The 6000-nt window shown below is 37.2% G+C and overlaps 1 protein-coding gene across 2 annotated transcripts in view; it reads right to left on the bottom strand.

Moving 5' to 3' along the window:
- Positions 1 to 607: 607 nt before the first annotated feature.
- The window catches only part of Jakmip2 (janus kinase and microtubule interacting protein 2), a 146301-nt gene continuing 140908 nt past the window's right edge, over positions 608 to 6000 (bottom strand). For both annotated transcript variants that reach the window (XM_034518597.2, XM_034518599.2), the window contains one exon: positions 608 to 1160. The gene's annotated coding sequence lies outside the window, so the exon portion shown is untranslated. The remainder of the gene's footprint in view (positions 1161 to 6000) is intronic.

Here is a 6000-nt window from a genome sequence, read left to right as displayed (position 1 = left end):
TAAAAAAGTAGAGCCATCTTGTTGTGGATAGCTATCTCAGAAAATAACGCTATTGTTCTAAGTGACAAGAGTTCAGATTGCTCTGGGTGTAACGGGATATTCAATATCCACAGCTTTCTGGCAAACCCCATGTTCAGTAGTCAGCTTATCATCACTCCTGTGGGGTTCTCATACAAGTTGGATAGCATATTCATCTGTAGGCAATTTTAACTTGGATCTGGAGGATGCAGAGTTGCTCTCTGGCCCTAGTTCCCTATAGATCTTGATGTTTTAGACAGAGCTAAGTTAGGGAGTTTTTGACTGCTGAGTATAATCTTCACCACTTTCAATACGGATGAGACCAGTCCATCCATGGTGGAGAAATGCAGGTATGTAATACAAGGAAGTATAGATTTCCATTTCCATTCCATGTAACACTCCCCAGAGTCCCTTGGCTCGGTCACTTGTAGGGTAACTGGGATCCACTTCTCATCCCCAACTCCACCTTTTGAAGAAACAAAATGGAGAGTATTTTTCTTCCCTCCTCATCATAGATGTCTCTGTTCCTGAGTTTAAAACAATCATAAAGACAGAAAAGCAAATCCCTGTAGTAAGAAACCAGACTTTTCAAAGGAAACATTTTATTGTAAATAGTTCCTCATAGGTATTATTCCTCCTGCTTCATTACCCGCCCACCCTTGGGTTGATTTTTTTCCACTTTTGTTTGTTTTTTTTTTTTTTTTTTAAATGATGTTTATTTTCAGGAATAGTGTTTCCATGGGGTGTGGTGTTACATTAAAATGACCCCCCCTGCACAGCAGGAGTTGAATGTTTCTTTGTAACTTTGGTTCCATGCCCAAGACACATCTTCTCTTGATCTGCTGAAACTGGTTCCACTGCTGAAATTTTCCTTCACATAATATATGTTTATAGTTCTCTTCTTCTGCTTTGACATACACACGTTTCATTAAATGCAGCATATAATGTAGATTTTTTTTTCAACAGGGTCATTATAAACTGTCAAGTAAGAAACCTTGAATAATGGCTTTAAAGCACATAGTCTTGGCTACAGGGTACTTCTTAGCTTTTGATTTCCCTTACATCGGTGTAAACAATTTTGCCATCTTTGAAGGTTAAAAAGCATTTGCCTTCTGGGGGTATGATCCAAGTTCTTGATATTTCTATAAGATAGAGGAAAAGAATTTATCAGCCATCATTTTTTATATTAACAGCTAATCAGAAAAAAAGCAAACTCTTGTACAAGGCAGGTTTTGTTTAGTCTCTGGCATCAGAATCAAACCAAAACCCCAAATAAACTTTAATAAAAAGATAAAAACATTTTTTTTATTCTTGTCTATGTTTTTTGAGTTGAATACCTTTTGGAAATCATGTAATATCTCGAGGCTTAGTTAGTTTAAGAGAGGAAGAATAATTATTTACTCCAGGGGTTTATTGAAATAAGACACATATAAATAAATCAATAGCTTTCATAGAAAGTACCCTAATACGTTAGCTATTATTGCCAGATATTGTTTTAAAAGCTACTTCACCTACAACTTTCATGACCTACTTTTAAGTCATACTTTTTATTCTATAGTTATAACCACTGGCATGTTTCTTTACCCTAGGAGAACTGCCTGAGGATTCTGCAGGAAGACTTCTTTGTTAACTGAAATGTCCCTGAAACTGAGCTGTGGCCATGGGGCTTTCCCCTGTCCCTAATTAAGAACTGCTGTCTGTATTTCCACTTGAATATAACTCTCCTTTATAATGTTCTGTCTTCCAGTGAAAGCTGGAGCAGTCACAAGAGGACAGGCTGCAGTACTTTACTTAGTGACATGGATGGACAAAAACCTTCTTTTGTTTGTTGTAGTATCAAGTTATTCAGCTTCTCTAAGCAGCATTTTTTTCATCTAAATAAAAGAAATGAAGACACTGTTTCTATAGAAAGACTATGCTAGTGCCCTAGAAATTTTGACCAAGATCTAAATTGATAGAAAAAGAGGTATTTCATATATCTCAATCATGTTTTCAAATCACCACATAGAAGCATAATAAGCAGAAAATATTCCTGCTGTAAGCGCAAGTTAGACACATTTGTCATGTGTTTTGTGGGAACACTTTGTTCTAACATCATCGTTAAATAAGGATGAAGATGGAAAGTCACAGAGTAGACTATGGGGAATATGTGCAATGGATGAGGGGGTGAGATTTTGATGGGAGAGGAATGGCACAGAAGACAAGTGGGTGGGTAAAAGTACTTGCTGCATAAACCTGATGAGCTGAATTAGGATCCCCAAATCCTATCAAAAAAAGAAAGAAAGAAAGAAAGAAAGAAAGAAAGAAAGAAAGAAAGAAAAAGAAAAGAAAAGCTGATGTTGTGGCTTCTATATACAACCCCAGCACTGCTATTATGATATGGGAGATGGAGACAAAATTATCTGAAATCTCACAGATAATCTAGTCTGGAGTACATAGAATAGCAGCATCAGCAAGAGAAAAAGATGGGGGCGGGGGCTTTGCCTCATCAAAATGGAAGGAATACACACACACTTGATGAATAACTAAATAGACAAATCAAAGAAGTAAAGATAATACACTGGGGGAAGGGTTGGTACCAAGAGGCATAAAGAGATTGGTGATGTATACACTGGAGGAGACCTGCCTTCTGTATACATAATCTCTTCTCTTCCCTCATTTTTTTTAGTGGAGAGGATGTAGAGGAGTGACAGAGTGGAGATTGGGGCAGAAGGCTCATTATCTCTGCTTATGCTTCAACAAAAGGTGACCTGGCAAGAGGCTGCTGGCTGGCTGTAGCTCCACTGATGGGAGCCAGAACAAGAACAGCACTGGAGAAGGTTGGTTCTCAGATCGGCTAAGACTAGAACTACCATATAGTAGCCTATCAGTTCTGCCTATCACAGTTAGTCAGATAACACTTGTAGATGTAGTTAATACATGTTAGTTGTAAAACCAGTTAGTTTATAGGTAATTTCCTAGGCTTTTACAGTTCTACACATTAAGAGGTATCTTTAAAGGAAATTGTTAGTGCTATTCTGAGGCCAGCCACATTAAAACTGAATAATTTCAGTTATCCAAAATCACAACGTAGGTCATAGGGATTCTTCTGAGCAAGTACTGACAAATGCTGAGCGTTCCTTCCTTCATGAAGCACGCTAGTTGCAGCTACCATTTTAAAACCCTACATGCCACTAGGCTCTGACCCAAGAGTATGTCCTGTCTGATTTGTGACTTTAGTATCTTTGAACAATATTTTTATTGATTCTTAAAGAATTCCATATAACACATTTTGACAATATTAACTTTTATCCTTCAAATCCTATTCCTACATCAACAACTTTTGTTCTCAGCTGTTTTATTTTTAAACCCTCTGAGTTCAGTTTGCTCTGCTCTTGGATAGTGGCTTTCCAGGGCAGCATGATTGACCTCCCCTGGACCACACCCTCAAAGCAAACTGCCTCTCTTCCAGCAGCTAGCATCTGCCAAAGGCTGTATATCCTAAAAGCACCACCACTTTACCAGTCACACCATTTGGAAACCTATGAATGACTCTCACCCTTTCCATTTCCTCAGCTCAAATGTAACTTATCATACAATAAACTCATGTGATATTTAACAAAGGATAGCCATCATTATCTCTAGTTTACTGGAAAAGGCATTGAGGGTTGTTAAGTAATTGATTCACCAAAGTTGGAGTGTGGAAATATACAACAATGAATGAAAACTGATTGAAGCCTGAGAGTAAATGATTCCTTGTCTTTTCTACTGACAAAGGAGGCAATATCTTCATGGGCTGGATGATTTTCTCATAAATGCCCCGGGGGAATGAAGTAGGTTCTTTTTGCCCTTCTAGTTCCTCTCTTGTATGGGGACATACTGTCTCTTATAGAACATCTCTCATCTTTGAAGCAGAAACTAAGACTTCACCAGATATAGACCATGCCAGTGCCTGGATGAAAACTTCTTAACCTCCATGTTGTGAAAAATAACTTATTAATATTTATAAATCACCCAGTCTTGGGAAGTTTTTTGTTTGTTTGTTTTAAATGGGATTCAGATCCAAAAAATAATAAGGTGCAACAAGATAATAGAATTTACTTTACAGTGCTGTTATTAGTATTAAAATATGGCTCTGAACCCCCTCCTACCCCTTTTTGGCTGGAGCTAGAGACTGAAACCAGGGTTATATATATATGCAACAATTATACATTTTTAAAAACTATCAGGGATTACTTATAGTACTGCTCAAAGAAAACATGCATAATTATTAATCACTTTGCTTTAAACAGCACATATCTTCATATCTAAGTTAATGTTTATGAACAGAATAAATTTTGACTCCATGTATACAAAATCACATTTAGTTTGCTTTTATTACCCATGAACAATCTGATCACGTTTCTGCCTTCTTTCTTTCTTTATATAGAAGCTTTGTAGAGTCAGATAACATAGTTTAGTTTTTAGTAGTGTTATATTTCCATAAATTAATTAAGATAGGATTATTTTTTGAAAAGAAGTAACTTTCTGTTTGGATTTAGGGTATGATCTGCTTAGAAATACTGAAAGTTATACTTTCATTATCTGTATTAGAAAGTCAACAAATGTAATAACTAACTTTAAAAGTAGTAATAGCTAAGAACTGCAAATTATTTAATTATTTTGCAGGCAATCTGGTAAGCATTTTTCATGCGTGACACCACTTCATTTTCTCAATACATCACCATACTGAAGGAAAATACTTAAAAACTCATGTAGATTAAATATATTGTCTGCTGTCACACACTTATGTTCAGTGGCAGAACTCACACTATAACTGACTTCTGTAATTCTCAGCTGTAACTATAAACCACTCTCACTTTCTCTGTATTCATTTTATACTGACTAGATTTTTTATCCTATTCATTTGTTACTGTACTTTCACATTAGTCTTTCATTTTAGAGAGAATGTCTAGGTATCAGTTGTGTGCCTTTTTGAAGCACACATCCAATCTTGACCATTCTCGAGAAACTTCCAAAACCAGCAAAAAGTGTGGAGATGACACAGCATGATTTCTCAAGCCAGTGGCTGCATGACGCGCAAGACAGCAGAAGATGCTGCGCCTGCGTGAATGAATGCACAGGTCCTTCAGGATGAAGGAGAGATGTCCTGGCTTTGCTGGTTAAAACTGCCTGTAGAGTGAAGCATGTGAGTGCAGATTCTACTCTCCCAAGTACAGCTGCATGTTAGCAGAAAGGCACCCGATGCCACTTTTCTGATCATCAAACAGGAATAAAAGCGATACTTACCTTATTAGAGTGGTTGATGAGGATTGAAAGTACTTGTTGCTCAGACTAACTCCCAGGATGTGACGGTGTGAGTGCTAGTGATACTGGAGGTCCCTTCCTTTCCACCGGTATTTGTCCATTTGTCTTTTCTAAGTTTCTATGTAGCATTGGCTCTTTATTGTATCTACTGTGCTTATTTTGAGGAGGAACTGTTTGCTGACACTGTGGCCCTATTACTGCCTTACTATAGCCTGTCTTCACATGCTATGTTTGCCCTCTCTTTATCAAGCTTAGTCTTCTCAGTGTCTGGCAAAATTATTGCCGGAAACTGAATAATTTTCAGACTATAAGGAAAATCTTTGGGAAGAAGAAATAAAGCCAGAGGGTTGATAATCAAAAGGTGTAAACTTTCTGAGCCTTTTTCTTTGACTCTCCTAAGGTCAGGTCATGCTAAAGCCTTCTTACTCCTTTGTTTGGCAGGGAGGAAATGAAGTTAACATTCATGGGCAGAGAAAGTGTATCTCTTCTATTTTTTTTTCTTCTGCTTGTTAGGAAAAAAAGCCCAATATCTAATATGAAGCCTAGAAAGAAACTCTGGATAATGTAACTTCACGAGCTAAACATAATCAAAGACTATATTTAGAATGTCAGGGGAACCCCTTTTGTAAACAGTAGTTTTAAGATTTGAGGTTTCTATTGCTGACTGGGTACCAGAACTACCTGCCCTGCTATGAC

This window comes from Arvicanthis niloticus, chromosome 14, assembly GCF_011762505.2.
Source record: "Arvicanthis niloticus isolate mArvNil1 chromosome 14, mArvNil1.pat.X, whole genome shotgun sequence".
Classification (NCBI taxonomy): Eukaryota; Metazoa; Chordata; class Mammalia; order Rodentia; family Muridae; genus Arvicanthis; species Arvicanthis niloticus.
This window is presented reverse-complemented; position numbering and strand designations above follow the sequence as displayed.